Source organism: Bidens hawaiensis, unplaced genomic scaffold (genome assembly GCF_021521415.1).
Source record: "Bidens hawaiensis isolate Kalapana, Puna unplaced genomic scaffold, B.hawaiensis_p1.1 tig00020589_1, whole genome shotgun sequence".
NCBI lineage: Eukaryota > Viridiplantae > Streptophyta > Magnoliopsida > Asterales > Asteraceae > Bidens > Bidens hawaiensis.
In genome coordinates, this window is record NW_027493151.1 from 225,275 (window position 1) to 245,889 (window position 20,615).

The 20,615-nt window shown below is 39.5% G+C and overlaps 1 pseudogene across 1 annotated transcript; it reads left to right on the plus strand.

Annotated features, from left to right (window-relative positions):
* The first annotated feature begins 17,806 nt into the window (after window positions 1–17,806).
* LOC143561173 (acetylserotonin O-methyltransferase-like) lies at window positions 17,807–20,615 on the plus strand (annotated as a pseudogene). Its single transcript, XR_013140253.1, has 2 exons — window positions 17,807–18,575; window positions 20,116–20,615. The product of XR_013140253.1 is annotated as an acetylserotonin O-methyltransferase-like (transcript).

Below are 20,615 nucleotides of genomic sequence, written 5' to 3' on the forward strand. Positions count from 1 at the left end.
AGAAATTTTCCCTCTAGTACGCCGAAAGTGCATTTGCTCGGATTGAGCTTCATGTTAACTTCCTTTAGGCGCCCAAGTGTTTTTTCGATGTCTTTGAGCATTTGGTTTTCCTCCCTGCTCTTGATCACCAGATCATCCACATAGACTTCTAGGTTTCTCCCTATTTGCTCACTGAAAACGGCATCCATAAGTCTTTGGTAGGTGGCGCCCGCATTCTTCAAACCAAAGGGCATTTTTGTGTAGCAAAAAACACCCTTGTCGGTTCTGAAGGCGGTCTTGTCCTCATCTTGTGGTGCCATTTGAATCTGGTGATAGCCTTTGTAGGCATCCAGGAAACATTTTAGCTTGAATGGCGCCACGGAGTCCACCTTTGCGTCGATGTTTGGGAGGGGGTAACAATCCTTTGGGCACGCTTTGTTGAGGTCCTTGAAGTCAATGCACATCCTCCACGACCCGTTACTTTTCTTTACCATCACAGGATTGGCTACCCACGTCTGGTATCGTATCGGGCGGATGATGTTTGCGCGCAGTAGATCCTCAACCTGCTCATTCACGACCCTCGCCTTTTCATCCCCCATGACTCTCTTCTTTTGAGCAATTGGCTCTACAGACTTGAAGGTGTTGAGAGAATGTTGTGCCAGGTCTCGCGGAACCCCAGTCATATCAGAGTGTTGCCACGCGAAGACCGACATATATGCTGTGAGCAATCTTTTCATTCTCACCCTCGTGTCGTCTGATATCGTTGCGCCAATTGTGATCTTTTGCTCCGGGAATTTTGGGTTGAGAATCCATTCCTCTGGCGCGTTGTCTGCCATTGGAAGTTTCATTCTCCCCTCCCGCGGAGTACTTGTCACTGCGCACAAATGATCCCGGTATACAAAAGTTACACCTGTTGGTGTTGGGAACCCCAACGCGCCGTGCGCTGGCGACGGTATGGCGTTGAATTGGGCAATCGTTCCCCTACCCAAGATCATATTGTGGCCAGAAGTGGTGGGCAAGACCAAGAAGTTAACAACTTCGGCTTGCTTGTGTTTCTCATCCCCCATAGTTAGCTCAAATTGTATTTGACCTAGGGGATGAATGATTTCATTTGAAACACCAGAGATTGGTGCGTTCACAATTTCAAGCCTTGCTTGGTCTGCCGGGTCAAGTTTTCTGAAACATTGCTCATACATGATGTCTGATTCACTGCCAGTGTCCACCAGGACTTTTGACACCTCGTAATGAGCAATGTGTGTAGTGATAACAAGAGGACTGCTGATGGAAGGGCCTCCCCTGATTCGTGGGAAGATTACTTGTTGCTCGCGCCAATCTCCTTGGATTTGCGCGCTTCTTTTTCTTGAAGTTTGCCCTTGCCTTCCTCCCTCGGCTACACAGATTCTTTTGTACTTTTTGCTGGCAGAGGCTCCTTCTGGTTGTTCATTCTCTGGTCTTGAGTTTTTTACCAGGTGAGCCAGTTTGCCTGACTTCACGTCCTTTTCAATTGCATCCTTCAAGTGGTGGCATGCATCAGTGTTGTGCCCTGTGGACTTGTGAAATTCACAGTACTTGCCACTGTCTGATGGTCCCTTGTAGTGTAGTGGCTTGGGGCTTTTGAATTGGACATTCTCAGTGTTTAACACCTGTGTAGGCGTTTTAGTGAGGGGAGTCCATATTCTTGGCAGAGGTCTACTAGGATCTCTGCCGCCTTCCCTCTTGTCACCCTCCCCGCGATTACGAACATCTTTCTGGGGCTGGGGTGAGCTTGGTTGCGCCTGTTTTTCTGCGGAAGAAAAACTGGTTGGTTGCAACCTGGACCATACAGAGTTCTGCTTGCCCCTCTTTTCTTTGCTGCGCGGTGACTCAGCTTGATGCGCTCTTTCTCTTGCCCTATCTTGGGCAATTTGTTTTTCATTCCTCGCGAAAACTCGCGATGCTTCCATTAACTTGGCCCACGTGGTGGGCATGCCATCTTTGCTTACGAGAGCTCGGCGGAGTTGATCACTGCGCGCGCCTTGTATAAAGGCCACGCGCAGTAGTTGTTCAGTGATCCCTCCGATCGCCAGAGACTCCTGATTGAAACGAGTGATGTAGTCTTCAATCGTTTCATCATTCCTGCGCACGCAGTGCATGATGTCATCAGGGTCGCGCGTGTGTCTGCGCTGCTGTACGAAGTGGGCTTGGAATTTTTCCAATAGTTCCTCGAACCCATCAATTTGTCCAGTCGGCAAGCTCTCGAACCAGACACGCGCCGCGCCCGTGAGGCAGCGAGCAAACATGTGACACCATGTTGGCATCGTCCAGCTCTCTAGGTTTCCCGTGTTGTAAAAACCTTGCAAGAAATCGTCTGGATCTGTTGTGCCGTCATATTTACCCAAACCACTTGGCATCTTGGTTTTGTGCTGGATGGGAGCCTGCGCGATGCGCGCAGTGAACTTTGAATGTTTCACCAAGATGGCTGGTCTATACGGTGTGGTTACGTCCACTTGACCTCTAACTGGTGGGCTGTACGGCATGTGCAGATCCAGATCGGCTCTGGCTCCAGGCGCCATGTTCACAGGCGCGCAGAGCTGTGAGCCTCCTGCATGAGTATCTCGCGTCTTCCTCATGCTATGCACTTCTTCATCACTGAACTCAGTGTGTGCAGTGTGAACAGAATGTCCTTCTTCCGGCGCGCGCGGCCTTTTTGTTCCATGAACAGTTTGCTTATCAAGCGCTTGCCGTTGTGTTAAGTCGGCTAGCTTTTTCTGCTTGACCATCTCATTGTACTTGTCCATTAAACGCCGCTGCTCGTTTATGAGCCATTCCTTAGGATCATTTGTTTCATCTTCTGGACCCATTGGTCCTTTTTGTTTCGCGCCGGCAAGATTTTGTAACGTGAGATCGTCTGGAGGAGTTTCAGTCTGGCCGTGAGGAGTTGTGATGAAGGGACGGTTACTGGTGGTGCGCGTAGAATCACGCGGCGCCCTCAGAAACTGTTGTCCCTCATTAACATCCTCACGTTCAATATCCTCCAGAACTTGATCAACGTTATGAACGCCAGAAACCATGGTGATTTTTTTATGTATAGATCTGATGAGATCTGATTGCCGTTGTAACAGCGGATGGCGCCAATGAAGAAGCGTGGATCGACTCACTGGTCGACGATCTACTTTCCTCGGGTGTGATTATGCAACTTCACCGATGGTTTCTCTTGGATCTGATGGATCTGGGTTCTTCCACCTACAAAACGAACAACACCGTCAACTTACCCCTCAGAAAGGGACAGAGGGTCCTCTTTGGGGTAACCCTCCGGTGTGAGAATAAGTATTTGTGGGAGAAGATAATAATATGTGAGAGTAAGGAATTTAGAGTGTATTGCTTAATAGCTGAATACTCTGTGATTGTATGTTATCAGGTGATATTTGATGATCCTTCCTTGTGGAGTTGATGCTGTATTTATAGTGCTAGGGTTTCCACTGATTGGGCTCAGACCCAATTAGGGTTTTGTTGGCCTCCTCCAATTGCTTGGCGCCACGTGTCCTTGAGGACACCTGGTGCTTTCTCATTGGTTGTAATCACGTGGTAGCACATGTGTCATGCTGAGTTGTCCACCTTTCATTTGGCAGCTGTCAACATCAGCATATTCTTATTCCTTAAAAAGATACCTTCTGGAAGGTTGTCTGACGTGCACAATCAAGGTTGCCCTAATCCTGATTTGGATAAGGACGAGGTTGATTATGTGCATGTGTGATATGCGCCAATCCTGAGGATGCGCGAGGTCTTCTCTTTATTCTCACGCGCAGATGTTTCATGCGCAGATGTGATATGCGCCGCGCGCTGATGCGCCACGCGCATATGTGATATGCGCCGCGCGCTGATGCGCCACGCGCATATGTGATATGCGTGAGCATATGTGTGCCTGGGCATATGATGCCTGAGCATGTGTGGTGCCTGGGCATATGATGCCTGAGCATGTGTGGTGCCTGGGCATATGCTGCCTGAGCATATGTGATATGCGCCATGCGCGTAGGTTTTGGCTTAGTGCCTTCATAATGTCTTGATTTCAAGCTTCTTGTCTTTATCTTGTGGGTTGACCCGCCTTGCTCCGTGTTGAGGCGGGTACATACCTCTTCAAATATGTATTGCCATGGTTGTGATATCACACTCAAAGTCAAAATAAAGCTTGTATTTTGTTTTATTTTTCATAAAGAAAAACTTGAGTTAAACTTTTTGGTAGGGTTTGTTATATAGAAATGAAAAGCGAACCGGAACGAACCATGTTAGAGAATAACAATGGGGTGTTTGATTCGTCAGTTGAGTGAAATCACCTATATACATCGTTTATTAGATTTCCTTTAAACATCCCAAGTTCATTTCATCCATCATTTTTTTTATTTTACCCTAAATCACCTCCACCTACTTCCACCACTGTGACCAACCACCAACAACATTGCTTGCCATCATTACCGCCACCACCACTCACCCACCGGCACCAACTATGGTCAACCACAATTCCTGCTAGACGCTCACCACCGCCACCAACCATCGTTGTCATCGGCGTCGCCGATGAACACCACCCACCATCGCCTACCACCACCACCAACAACCAGCATTACCAGCCTCCACCACCACTGGCCATCATCGCCAGCCACCATCACCACCCACCGTTTCCACCCACACTTACCTCCACTCACCAACATTTTTATTTTATTCCCTCTTCTTTTCCTGCCTACCAAATAATACAAAGTAATGATTCATTTCATTCTTACATGGTAACTAAACACCTCAATGGTATAGTAATAATCAATTTCATTCATTTGTCCATTTCATTACCTTATTTATTTCATTTTTGTCCATTCTATTACCCTATACTCGTCTATAAGATGAAGTTATTTTAAGAGCATTCACATCTTATGCCTAATTTTTTGTGAGTGAATGTTTTATAATGTGGGGAGTTTTTTAGGGTGTTGTGAGTGCATAAGAGAGAAAATACAATGATTTTTCTGTATATTTAAAAAAAATAGAACGACAAAGATTTATAAAACTTATGGAGTTGGTTAGAAAAAGCTAACCAACAAACCAAAAAAAAAATTACAAGAAAATATGAGGGTTTTGGACCCACTTGGTCAAACTTATTTGTGTCTTTTTATTTCTGTTTACAATGCAAAGACGAGAAATGTAAAATAAACTCGTAAATAAACTCCGTCTTTAAGTTGTATTCTTCAAAAATCGTCTTATTTCTAGTCTTCCAAATAACCCATCACATAGTAAAAATAATTCCTTCCACCAACGATTTATTTTTTTTATTTATAAATGAATTTGACCCATCCAAGAAAAGCCATTCTTAGGTTCCAAGGTGATTAATTAAACATACTAAATGAAGCCAATAAAGCATTACCTTCTGAGATTTAGAAGCTACCCCATAACATTGTTGGAAATATGGACCGGTCTGCTTAAGTCAACGCGGCCGACCGGGTTATGACCCGTGAAAGTTACACCTTGGGCAATGAACAATAAATCCGCTTAACTTGTTTAACCGGTAATAACGAACTTTTAATGGTATTTATTATTTATACTAAATGTAAATAATAAATATATATAGTTTATTAGGTAAACTAATTACGGGCTTTTAAGCTTTTAAACGTGAGACAGATCAAGTCTGGCTCAAGGCCCGTTTATTGTTTTACAAGTATTATATAATTATGATATTATAATCATAATTAAAATAACCGGATCAATCAATCAATCAATCAATCATGCCTAACAAAGTGACGGCACCTCCCGATCTTGACCTGTACAAAAGAAAATAATTAACTCCAAGAATATTGGAGCACACCAAACAAAAAGGAACATCACTCAATCAATAACCAGTCCGCTGGAAGTAGGTTACTGTGTGCCGCGTTGCCGCTACTTAATCCTCATCTGGCCACCACCACTGCTCTGTGAAGCATTGCTGATAACTGACGTCGCTGCCTTAGTGCACCGCCGCCGCCCCGTTCGTTTCGGTTCATAAACTAGCATCGTTCGTTGAACCTCGGTGTCTCAACCGGTTATTTATTAACCGAGGTAAAATTAAATATTGTCGGTTTAGATTTATATTTAATTTAGTTGTTTCGATTTGTACTCGTATTGTTTGTAACCGGATCCTGTACGGTTCCGTTAAATGGTGATTACTCGTTTTATATTCCGCTGCGTAATCTTTTATTAATAGGATTAATAACTATGAAACCTTTATAATTAAAACCGGGTTTAAAGGTTAAACCGTTGACCGATCACCACTGGAACCCAACAGTGGTATCAGAGCCGCGGTTACAACGTACGAGTCGATCCCGGTTCGTTTAAACCGGATCAATCAATCAATCAATCAATCATGCCTAGTAAAATCCCACCGACAGCAAAGCTATAAGTAGGGTCTGGGGAGGGTGGGATGTAGGCACACCGTACCTCTATCCAAAGGAATAGAGAGGTGGCTTCCAGAGAGACCCTCGGCTCTAAGTACATGTGAATGAAGCAAAATAAAGGAAATCAAAGTTTAACAGTTATATAAAAACTACTACTAATTATAATAATATTAATAATAAGATCACAGTTTAACAGCTATATAAAAACTAATAATAATAATAATATATGTAAGGGAAATACCATTATGGTATGTGACCTAAATAAGTTAAGTCTAAGCCCTAAGGTATTCAATTCTCTCTATAAATCCTTAACTTTAATTCTACTTCTCCACGAATTCCTATCCTCAACCATGTCCTCGGAGAGGTTTAGGTCTATCAAATCATGCCTAATCCTCTCATCCCAAGTCAATTTCGGTCGTCCTCTACCCCTCCTCCCCTCTATAGTAATGTTTTCTACGGATCTAACAGGATTCGTCGTCTGTCTTCTCTTTACATGACCAAACCATCTCAATCTCCACTCTCTTATCTTGTCTGCTATGTTCGCCACCCCTAATCTCTCGCGAAACACACCGTTTATTATTCGGTCTAGCCTTGTGTGCCCACACATCCAACGTAGCATTCTAATTTCTGCTACCTCCATCTTCCGCACTTGTGCCTTCTTGATGACCCAACAATCTGTTCCATATAGCATTGCAGGTCTAACTGCCACCCTATAGAATTTTCCCTTTAGTTTAGTCGGGAAACTCTTGTCGCACAATATACCTGTGGCTGCTTTCCATCTACACCATCCTACCTGAACTCGGTGGGTCACATCACTGTCTAATTCCCCATCGCTCTGTACAAATGATCCTAAATACTTGAACTTCGTTACCTGCGGGACCACCTGCCCTTCAATTGTGATCTGTGCGTCTTCATTGTCGTTTATCCCACCAAAATCACAGTGGAGGTACTCCGTCTTAGATCGGCTAATCTTTAAACCTTTTGTCTCTAAGGTTGTTCGCCACTCCTCAAGCCTCATGTTTAGATCTTGTTTTTTCTCAGCAAGTCACACAATATCGTCTGCGAACATCATGCACCACGGGAGAGTCCCCTGAATCGACTTTGACAACTCATCCAAGACTACTGCAAAAAGAAACGGGCTCAACGCTGACCCCTGGTGAAGACCTACCTCTACAGGAAAGAAATCAGTATCCCCCACTGGCGCACGGACACTTGTTTCACTCCTGGTATACATATCTATAATTATCTCTATGTATTTCCTGGGCACTCTTCTACCCTCCAAGCACTCCCAGAGCACCTGTCGTGGCACACTGTCGTAGGCCTTTTCTAGGTCAATAAACACCATATGTAGATCACGCTTCTTCTCCCTATACTTTTCCATTAATCTTCTTATAAGGTGTATTGCCTCTGTGGTGGAACGCCCCGGCATGAAGCCAAATTGGTTGACCGTAACCTGAGTTTCTCGTCTAAGTCTAACCTCAATCACTCTTTCCCATAGCTTCATAGTATGACTTAGTAGTTTGATTCCTCGGTAGTTACCACAACATTGGGCGTCTCCTTTGTTCTTATAGATAGTAACTACAACGCTGCTCCTCCACTGGTCTGGCATCTTACCTGATTTGAGAATACTATTGAACAGAGTAGTTAACCACATGACTCCTTCCTCCCCCAGACACTTCCACACCTCGATGGGTATGTTGTCTGGGCCAACCGCCTTAGACCTTCCCATCCTCCTAAGTGCATCCTTCACCTCTTCTCGTGTGATCCGTTGGCAGTAGCAGTTATTCGATTATTTTCGTTGAAAGTTTGTGTTGTCATGTTCTTCTTGGTAAGCTCTCCCATTGTTAAAAAGATTGTGGAAGTAGGTTTGCCATCTTAGCTTGATGTCCTGCTCCTTGACCAGGACATGCCCATCTGTATCCTTTATGAACTTCACCGGTCCTAGATCTTGCCTTCTACGCTCTCTGGCTTTGGCAATCTTAAACATAGCATGTTCCCCCTCTTTTGTTTCTAGACTTTCATACATCCGTTTAAAGGTCGCCTTCTTTGCTTCCGCCACTGCCTTCTTCGCCTCTATCTTGGCCGTTTTGTAGTTGTCCCTCAATTTCACTCGCTCCTCCTCATTCGTGCACCTCATTAGCTCCCTAAAACATCCTTGTTTGTCCCATATCTTGTCTTGCACTGCGTCATTCCACCACCAAGACTCCTTATGCCCACTTGTCTTTCCTGTTGTGACCCCGAGAGTCTCCTTTGCTACTTGGATGATCTTTGTCTCCATAGCTTCCCATATATGCGTTGAGTCCCCATTTAGTCGAGCCCACGTATGCAGTAAGAGTTTATCCTTAAACAGTAGGAGATTTTCATCCTTCAAATTTCCCCATCGAATTCTCGGTGTACCTTTCTTCTCTCGAACAGTCAGCTTATTTCTGAAGGCTATATCTGTCACTAGTAGTCAATGTTGAGTCACAACTGCCTCCCCAGGTATGACTTTGCAGTCCTTCCACCAAAGTCGGTCTCCTTGCCTCATCAAAAGGTAGTCAATTTGCGTGTGGCGTCCGCCACTGCTAAAAGTGATTAAATGAGAATCTTGTTTCCTAAAATAAGAATTTATAATACCTAGGTCATGTGCCACCGCAAACTCTAGAAGATCTGTTCCGGTCTCATTCCTATCACCAAAACCGAAACCCCCATGTACGGCTTGAAAACCATCGTTAGGCTTACCAATGTGTCCATTAAAATCACCTCCTATGCAAATCCTCTCCCCCTAGGTATGCCCCCTACCACTGCGTCTAGGCAATCCCAAAATTCTCTCTTTTCCTGATCCCCTAGGCCTACATGAGGCGCGTAGGCGGAGACTACTGCCACTACTTCCTCTCCTAGTACTAATTTCAACACCATAATCCTGTCATTATGTCTTATCACCTCCACCACACTAGTGTGTATTTCCTTAGCCACTAGAAACCCCACTCCATTCCTAGCTCCATCAGACCCCGAGTACCACAACTTATACCCATTACACTCAGCCCCTCTATGTCCTTTCCACTTAGTCTCCTGGAGGCATGCTATCTGAACCCTACGTCTTTTAAGCACATCTACCAATTCTAGCAACTTACCATTTAATGTTCCTACATTCCAAGAAGCCAAACGCAATATACGCTCCCTATCTTTACTCTTTCCTACACCCCTCGTTTCAGGACATGGTCTCAAGTAATAGTCATGGTTCCTACGCTCTATGGTTGCAACTAATCACACAAACACAAGCAATAGAACACCAAATCAATAATAATAATAATAATAATAATAATAATAGTAACAAAAACTAATAATAGTTTAATGTTTGTAGATCTACATCTCAAACTTTAAATCGTTTAATGTTTGTAGATCTAGATTAGTTTTTGGGTAATTTTAGATTTGGTCAAAATTTTTGTTTATTTTATTTGACCAAGTCAAAACGGCCCGAAATTTATTTATTTTGAATATGTAAATCCGGCCCCGACCTATGTTTGTTTGGTTGTGTTTAGATCTTGAGTTTGTTTTTGGCCATATTGGATGGTTCAAAATTGTAATCGGGTATTATTTTATTTTTCGGTTTTCTTTAGGCCATATTGGATGGTTCAAATTTGTAACAGGGCAAATTGTTGTTAGTTTATAAATTTGTAATAAAGAAGACGCGATGATAACCGAGGACGAGCTCAAGGATTTCTTGGAGTTAGTGGGAGTTCGGACAAGATGAACCTTGAAGTCCATCCTTGTGGTTGTTTTGTGTTGTGAACCCCTTGACCCGACCGGTCTCCCTAATTGGCTCTAGCGAGACGGATCACCTTTTGGCCATAAGGATTTGCATATTATTATTTGCTATTTTTTGTTGCTTGGATTGTTTATAATAGGATTATAATATCACCAACTAAATACCAAATAAATTTGGAAAATAAACATTTTTATTAACCATTTATGTTTTGCAAATTAAAAGCGTTTTGATTTCCAAAACTAATAACTTAATAGTTTTCTATTAACTTAAAATTAGTTAGTCATATCGCGACAAACTTAGTTTTAGTAGGTTATTTAAAACTAAGTGTTCTAAGAGATGAAAGGGTTCATCAATTTTGTCCCGATAATAAATACAGTAAAATTTGACCTTTTACTCTATTTGGTAATTATAAAATTAATCCCAATATAAAACCAATAGTTTATGCCAATTCTACTACAAAGTCACACTTGAGGCATACTGCAAAATTTCGAGTGTTTGGAGCTACAACACTGCACTCGTTTTCTAGCCTATCCCATTAAGGTGAAAGCGTTTCGTTGACACATCCGACCCTTTCACACGTCAATATACTAGGACAACTATTACTTTACTCTCCTGTTACGTGCTAAAGCTGTCTGGAGACCTAAAGTCGGCAAAAATGAGGCTAAACGTATCTATACAGACAATCGTTGTCTCTATAGGCCTCATAACCGAGAGTTGTTCTCTATTCACAATTGACAATCGTTGTCAGTTTGCCTAACCACTTATTAATGTTGTGTGCTACAGCTACCTTTAATAACTGGAAGCCAGATTCTCATACTCCTATTTCATTAATGTTATTGGGTCATTAATAATGTGATTACAACATCGAAAATACTAATTAAATTTACTTTTGCTTTATTAATCAGATGTCTTCTAACGAAAATTCACCCTACGCCCTTAAGACTATCCTTGAGAAGGATAAGCTAAACGGTACCAACTTCATCGAATGGCACCGCAACTTAAGACTAGTTCTTACAATGGCAAAGCGCTTGTATGTTCTCGATGGACCTATTCCAAACGAGCCTGAAAACAACACAGCCGTTGCTCGAAAAGCTCTTGACAAGCATAGGGATGACTCGGATGAGGTCTCCTGTATTATGCTAGCCACCATGACTTCTGAGCTTGCTAAAGGCTTAGAAAACTTTGGTGCCTATGAGATGCTGGAACAACTCAAGGGCATGTTCCAGAAACAAGCCCGTCAGGAACGATTCGATACCATGAAACAACTCATAAGTTGCAAGATGGCAGAAGGGTCTCCCGTCAGTGCGCATGTTTTTAAGATGAAGGGGCACATCGATCAGCTCAAGAAACTTGATTATCCCATGCTTGATGAGATGGCATCGGATTTCATCCTCAACTCTCTCCCCAGCTCTTACGACCAGTTCGTAATGAATTTCAACATGAATGGCTGGGTGAAGACAGTGCCGGAGCTTCATGGTATGCTCAAGACGGCTGAGATGAATATTCCCACTAAAACTAATCAAGTTCTATTGGTTCGATCTGCTGGTGTCAAGAAGCCTAAACCCAAGAACCGGGGTTATAACGGTAAGGGCAAGAAGAAGGTTACTGTTGCTGCCAAGCATGCCACCAACACTAACAGGAATGTTGCAAAGGCACCGCCGCCGCCGCCTGAGGAGCGCCAGTGCTACAAGTGCAACAAGATGGGGAACTAGATGCGTAACTGCCCCGAGCATCTAGCTGAGCTAGCAAAGAGGAGGGCCAATGGTGAAGGCTCCTCTAAAGGTATTTCCATATACGTTATTGAACTTTTCACTGTTTCCGGCAACACATGGGTATTTGATACCGGATGTGGTTACCACATCGTTAATGTCTTGCAAGAACCTGAAAACTGGAAGAAACTGAAACAAGGCATCATGGAACTCATCGTTGGTGATGGGAAGAGAGTCCCAGTTCTTGCAACTAGCACATATCATTTTGCTTGTCCGTCTGGCCTTGTAGTTACTTTGAATAACTGTTTGTTTGCACCTGGTTTGACTAGAAACATTATTTTGGTTTCTTTACTTTTTGAACAAGGTTTTAAGTACGCTTTTAATGGTATTGCTATTTATGCCTACTTGAATGATATCTTTTATTTTGAGGCTAAACCTCGAAATGGTATTTATGAGATTGATGTTCAAATTAACAATAATGTATTTAATCATTCTAATCGTATCAGATCTGGCATCAATGATACGTTTCTATGGCATTGCCAACTTGGCACATAAGCAAGGAATGAGTTAAAAGACTCCAATCCGAAGGGATTCTTGAATCCACAGGACCGGACTCTTTTGACAATTGTGAATCTTGCTTAGCTGGCAAACTCGCCAAGGACTCCTTCACTTATAAAAATGAACGAGCAAAGGATCTGTTGGGACTCATACATACTGATGTGTGTGGACCTTTCAGAACTATGTCCAGAAACCATGAAGGATACTTCGTTTCTTTTATCAACGATTATAGTCGATATGCTTACGTGTATCTTATGAAACACAAGCATGAAACTTTTGAAAAGTTCAAAGAGTTTCAGAACGAAGTGGAAAACCAACTTGGTAAAACCATTAAGAAGCTTCGATCAGATCGAGGTGGAGAATATCTCAGCTCAGAGTTCATCGCTCATCTAAAAGAGCGTGGAATTATTTCACAGCTCACTCCACCTGGCACACTGATGTATATAAAAATATACATATTTTTAGCATCAAATAATCTCTAAAAACTGCAACTTCTATCGTATAATATAGTTAAAATAACTACTTATCATGTTAAAATGTATTTTCAGGTGAATCCAAACCTCAAACGAAGAAACGAATGAAAAAATAAAGAAAACACCAAAGAAAACAGCAAAACATGGGGCTGTACTTCAGGAAATACGGGGCTGTGCTTTTGGAAGCACGGGGCCGTGCTTCCAATCACTTTTCAGAAAAGACAAAATAATTTACAAGAAAAGACAAAATAGTGAACAGCTGGACACGGGGCCGTGCTTTTGGAAGCATGGGGCCGTGCTTACCTCTCAGAAACGACAAAAAGAATTAGCACATGTCACTAAAAAAAGCACGGGGCCGTGCTTATCACTCACGGGTCCGTGGACGAGAATACAAAAAAGACAAAAATAATTGAGCACATGTCACTACCAACCACGGGGCCGTGCCTACCAACCACGGGGCCGTTGCCACCTCACACAAAAGACAAAACAAATCTGGCACGTGTCATAAAGATACACGGGGCCGTGCTCATCATACACGGGGCCGTGCCTCACCATCCAGATTGCCTATAAAAAGTGGCTCATGTTGCATTCATTAGGTGTGCCTTGAAAAGAATTCTATCCGGTTTTCTTTTATAAAAACACACATTTACACTCACATAGAAGATTTAGTGAAGAGTTTGAAGGCTTGGAGGTCATCACCATCAACCATCATCATCATCCATCCTCATCATCATTAAGAAGGAAGCTTCATCTACATTTGGTTAGATTGTTCCAAGTTTAATCATGTATTTGTTATTATCATCCATCTTAATGTTTATCATCATGCTCAGTATGAGCTAAACTCCATTTACCATCTAAAATCTATGAAGAAGCTTTGTTTTACTTGATGATTATATAAAACATGTGGTTTTGTTTGGTAAATTACATGGTTATCTTACAATTATCTTTTGATGAGAAATGTTTCACCATCTTAAAATACTAATTCAAAGTTGGTGATTGTCAATTATATTGGCAATCGTTCATGATCGATTCATATTCTTAAAAGATAGAAATACTTTGATACATTATCGGAACATGGATCCTTATATTGTACTTTGAAATGATGAAATATAAGTTATGATGTATTTCTCTAAGTCTTGGTAATCCGAAAATGGCTTTGCTTAGGATATCATGCTAGTTAAAGAAATCATATGTTAACGGAATGTGTAATTATAACCTACATAAATCAACCAAGGGGAGGTTGCTTAGGATATCATACTAGTTAAAGAAATCATATGTTAACGGAATGTGTAATTATAACCTACATAAATCAACCAAGGGGAGGTTGTGTGAGTTAACTACAACCACTCAAAGTTGTTAGGATTGGTATTTGAGAAATCGAAGTCAATTCTAATCATTCTACTTTACCAACTGCTTATCTACTTAAATTGACATTCTCGGGGTAGCATGCTATTAAGCATAGGATGGACTTGAAAATATGCATGCTATTATTCATTATGTCATAGAACGTGTTCACTCCAAATTGAGGATCATAATTCTATCATATATTATTAGGACAAGTCTATCACATGTTTAACTATTAATCATCAAGGAACAATGGAGTGGATTCTAGATATTATATGGTAACCTTCGCATAATTGAATAATTCGTTTAGAATTTCTTATCTTGGTCACCTATGTATTATATATAAGTATCTACATTTTATACAAAGTTCAAAAAAATTAACACCAAAATGATTAAAACATCCGATTAAAGTAAAACAACGATTTATTATTAGAAACCTTTGTGATCGGTTTTTAATAATTAATGGTTATGTTGCAATTATCACTTGATGATGTATGTTAAAATACTTTTAAAAGATACCCCAAGTGCTAAGCTTGTCGATAAGCCGAGAAATTTCTAGTCTTGCGAAGCCTTTTGGGCAAACCTTAAAATAGACACCAAGGCCCCGAACTTGATGATAAGTCGAGAAATCGCTTTTCTTGTGATAACTTGGTTGATAAATTAAGAATCCTTAAAATGAGCCCCCAAATATCGAGCTTGATGATAATCCAGGGAAATGCCACTCTTGTGAGGTTTTGGGAAATAACTTAAGAATCTTAAAAAGAACCATCAAGATTCTGAGCTTGATGATAACTTGAGAAATCACCATTCTTGTAAGGGCTTGGTTGGGAAAAAAACGTAAATCCTAATATTAACATGGACCAAATAGAATATTAGTAGTGATTAACCATTTTAGAATGAGAATTATCAACAATGTTGTGACAACGTATTGTTGATGTTCATCCACCAAAGTTGGTTAATTATTCGTTAAGTGAGTGTGCAACATAACCTATTCTGTGCAACTCTTGAGTGGTTATTACATGAGTTTATAATTGTTCAAGAGTTGTGTGGGTTAATACTTTGTAATTTAAGGTTAATCCTTTATAAATCAACTAATCTTAATTGATATTTTATGTATAATACAAAGGTTATTCTTACTAAAATATCAAGAACAATTCACTTTGTAATTTAAGGGATTGTCTCATCTAACTTATCTTTATCAAAAGCCACTTGCTTACATAAAATGATGTTTTAGTAAAAAGAGGTTAAGAGTTATCTCTTTATTTAATTATCATGGAATAATATGACTAATGATGTTATTCTCACATTTCATCACTATTGCAAGCTCATATCACATGTTTACTAATAAATTGTTAAACCAAGTTAAGAGAAGTTTTAACCAAGATGACACACTTTTATCTTTGATTTTCTATATATCTAAAATATAAAAACCCAAAAAAAAGTATTGTCATTTAATTTTAATTTACGTTTCTTTAAACTCAAAAACCAAAACCAAAACCAAAATGATCTTCACTTCCGGTTAAAATAAATACAACGATTTAGTAGTAAAAATCTATAAGTGTGTTCGTGGATCGATACTTGATTCTTACCTATACTTTATTACATATACGATATGTACACTTGCCTATTTGTGTGTGGGTAGGTTAAGGTAATAATTATTTTTATAAATTTAAAACTAGACATTTTGTGAATAAAACCTTTAAAAAAATTATCACATTTTTCATACTACACTCACCACACATCAGAGATAAAGACGCCAAATTATCTTTTCCAATCCAAAGATCAAGCCAAAAACAGGTCAAGTCACCTTGCCCCACTACTTTCTTCATAGTCGTTAAAGGAATAACATTTTAGTCATTAAGCTCATGAATACTTTTAACGATTTTGGTCCAAACTTGGGTACCTTTGGCTACCCTTTCTTAATCGAACACATCTGAGTTCTTTCCATAATATCCATGTATGGATTAGATGATTTTGCTCCAAATAAAGTTTTGACTACAATAAAATCTCCATTTCCACTCTATTAAGGGCATATATGCTACCGATACTTAACCCTTCTTGAGATTTATCATTTATAGCCAAGTCTTATTTAATCAATGGCGTATTCTTTTAAGTTTCATTCTCACAAAAAAAAAAGAATTTTTTTTAGCTCTCAACCCCTTATTTACTTTCCTGGGAAGCAAAAAAAAGAAATATAGTAATTAGAAATTGAACCTAACCGAAAGCAATGTAGTTCTTCCACCAATTGATAACATATTCGCCTTCCAATTTAACAACTTTTTCTTGAGCTTTTGACTAATTGGTTCCCAACCTTTCAAACAATCCATTCTCTCACCATCCATGGCTCCAGAATACTTAGGTCATACGTACTGGGCGGCAAAGAAGGGCGAAAGGGGGCGACAACACCGCCCCCGTGGGCGACAAAGAGGGCGACAAGGGCGGAGGCGGGAGGATATTATCGCCTGGTTATGTTTTGTTATTAATATTATTATATTAGTATGTGTGTGGATGATATATATATATAGAATTTGGATCAAATACAAATGAAACTAATGTGCTAAATGTGAGAATCAAGTAGAGTAATTATGTAATTACTCTATGATAATTACTCTATGATGTAATTACATAATTACTCTACTTGTATTTATAATTACTCTACTTGATTCTCACGTTTAGCACGCTAATTTCATTTGTACGTTAACCTTCCCCTACACACACACACACACACACATATATATAAGGCTACAACATCATTACAACCCTAAAACAAAAACTCACCCTTTTGTTGACTTGGCGCCACATGACGTAAAACTCCCCATTTTGTAGCCCCTCCACTACACATTGCCTTATAGGGAAACGAAACCGGACTGCATCTCATGTCTTTAGCCAAATTTTGAACTTCATATATTATTCTCAACGCCAGCTTCATATAAATTTGATTTAGCATAAGTTAGTTTCAACCCTAAAATGAGAAATGAACAATTAAGCGTTCTAAGTATATTAGCTAATTTCTCTTTTGACCATTTTTCCTTAATCACCGCATCATCGGAATAAAATTGGTGGATATCTTAATTTTTTTCTTCCTTATGATAACCGGTTTAAAAAGACCCGAATGTATCAATTTGCTTATTATAGTTTTAAATAGTTTTTTGAAAGTGGTTATGAGTGGATGAGAGATAAAAAAAATGATAAACATATAAAAATACATTATTTAATTAAAAAAAAGGAAAGAAAATTTAGTAATATTCAATGTAATTCTAAATTTGGAGACATGAAAAGAAACGTGAATGCTTAAATTTATAGCGGAAATGACGAAAAATAATGAACTTTATAGCACAACTCACTCTTTAATTTTAAAACGTTACGTCCTTTTCAATGTGGTGTAGTGGTAATAAGCTTGGGTTTCTTCATGGAGACCCACCTTACTCACTCTTACATGATTAAATAATTAATGCCTCATATAATAAAAGTAAACATTATTTTCAACATGTAACCTCAAGAAATGGGATAAAATAGATTACTAAATAAAATCTAACCATGCTATACTTCTTCTTGCTATTTAAATCAAGCTAAAATCTCAAATTCTTTGTAGTACCATTTTAAGAAAAAGAAATGGGTACAGAAATAAAGAAAGAAAAAGCTCTTTTACAAGATACAGAAGTGAAACCAGAAGAAGAAATATGGAATTATATTCTTGGGTTCACTCACATTGCTCTTGTCAAGTGTGCCATTGAGCTTGGGATACCCGATATCCTCGAAAACCGTGAATCCCCGATAACACTAGTTGATCTAGCGTTAGAGATCGGGTGTTCACAGTCTTCGTTGCATCGGGTTATGAGGTTTTTGATCCACTATAAAGTGTTTCAAGAAAAACCAATATCTGAAACATCTGTTGGATACGTTAAGACACCGTTATCTAGACTCCTTACAAGACATGGAAAGCATAGCATGGCTGACTTGGTTCTTTTAACAAGTAGTCCAGCAATGTTGGCTCCATGGGACAAGTTAAGTGCTTGGATGCTAGGTAACAAAGAGTTACCATTCGAGGCGGCACATGGAAAAAAATATATGGGAATATAGTGCGGAGAATCCTGGTTTTAGCAAGTCATTCAATGATGGAATGGCCTGTGAAGCACGGATGTTGGTGTCGACGGTGCTGGAGAGTTGTTCACAGGTGTTTGAGGGGCTGATGACCCTGGTGGATGTTGGTGGTGGTGATGGGACCGCTCTACGGTTGATTGTGGAGGCTTGTCCATGGATCAAGGGGATTAATTTTGATCTCCCTCATGTGGTTTCAATGGCTCCAACATCTATAGGAGTTGAGCATGTTGGAGGTGATATGTTTGATCATGTTCCCAAAGCTGATGCGGTTTATATGATGGTATGTAATGTACTTTTTCTTAATTTTTAACTACTATTACAACCTATAAATTTTTATTTTTTTTATTGTAAGGTTATGAAGGTAAAACTGATTAAAATACGTATCTCACAAGTGAAATATGCTTTCTTTGTATGAGATACTAACTTGTCAAATTCATGAGTTACATATATGCAACTTCGTGAGGTATATACATGTAATTTCGTAAACTAAATATTTATGGTTTTTAATAAAGCAAACTTTGACATATTGACTGACATTAATACTAATTTAAGAAATTTCTTAAGTTAATCTCAATTTTCACCCTATTAGCTTTCACCAAGCCTTTTCCTAACAAAGACTAAGGGACTGTTTAGTTCATTCAAATCTGAATAAGTTAGATCTGAATGAGTCTTTGTCCCATTCAGCAACAACAACAAGTTTGAATGATTCAGACCTAATTTTAACCATTCAGATGTTTTTCTGTTTGGAACCAAACAGTCTGAAGTCTGAATGAATCAGATGTAAACATCTGAATGGTTCCATTCATATGTAAACAAACAACCCCTAACCTGGTTAGTTTTGGGGGAAAATGCCATTTCTCTAAGTTTGGGGAACAAACGAAAAAGGTAATTAAATTTCTAAACCAACCGTTGTCTCCGCCGCCACCACCGCCATTGTCGCCATCATCTTCCCGCCATCGCCGTCGTCGCCGTCGCCGCACCACCACTATGCAGATTATAGGTTTATGAAGGGAGAGTTTGAAATTTTATATTATTATTAATTAATATATAGTGGTGGTGGTGGTGGCAACAATGGCGGGACTATGGTGATGGCGGTGGAGGGACGATGGCGGCGGCGGATGATGGTTACGGCGATGGCGGTGGGGTGGCGGCAGTGGTGGCGGCGGTGGGTTTTGAAGTTTAATTACGTTTTTATTTGTCTTCCAAACTTGAAGAAATGACATTTTTTGCCCTTAAACTAACTGAGTTAGTGTCCGTTAGGTAAAGGCTCGATGAAGACCTATATGATGAAAGTTAGGATTAACAAAGGAAATTTCTTAAGATGAGATTAATATCGGCCTGTAAGACAAAATTCGAATTATTAAAATCCAATATCCTAAAAACTTCTTTTGTTTTTTTTTTACCTTTCTAACCTCATAATTAAATATACAAAAAAACTTGATTAGTTGGTGGTAATTTTCTTGGTTTTCTCATATCTTTACTACAATTTTAAGATACAATTTGATTAGTTTATATTTGTAATTCCCATCATTTATACGCGCATCTTTCACTTATAACAGGAAATTGCGACTAAAATAGTACTAACATTAAGCCAAATCACCATTATATAATCTATGGCTTCAAATCTTAAGAGGCAATAAGGAAAATGTTATACTTGCCATAGCTTGAGTGATCTATGATGTTTACTCACTTTTTTGTAAACTAGCATAATCTTGCATGACTTTTTTTTTTTACTCTTTCTTCCTTCATTTAATTTCAATATGATCATGTTTCGTGTTATGAATCACAACACAAGTAACGAGTAAGTTTGAATGTTGAAGAAAATATTGCATAATTGGGCGGATAAGGAATGCATTGCCATACTAAGAAGATGTCGAGAGACTATTCCGCAAAATAAAGGGAAGGTGATTATCATAGATACAGTATTAGGACGTGACGAAGAAAATGAGTTTAAAGGATTGGGATTGATGTTTGATATTAACATGATGATTTATACGAGCATAGGAAAAGAACGCAATTTAGAAGAATGGTCGTATGTGTTTCATGAGGCCGGATTCACTCGTTACACTATAAAACATATTCAAGCTCTTCAATCTGTTATTGAATTGTATCCTTAATCTTTATTCACTATTTCCTGGGTTCTTATAATATTTGTATTTTAATAATGTATTCTATCTTCTATGTTTGTCATTTGTGTAATATATTATGAAATAAATAAAGGTTTAAAGTGATAAATTCAATTATACACATTTAACTGTCCACAAGAAAACACATACCTGCCTCTGGCCGTGTACACTATGAAATTCAAGCAACATGTAGC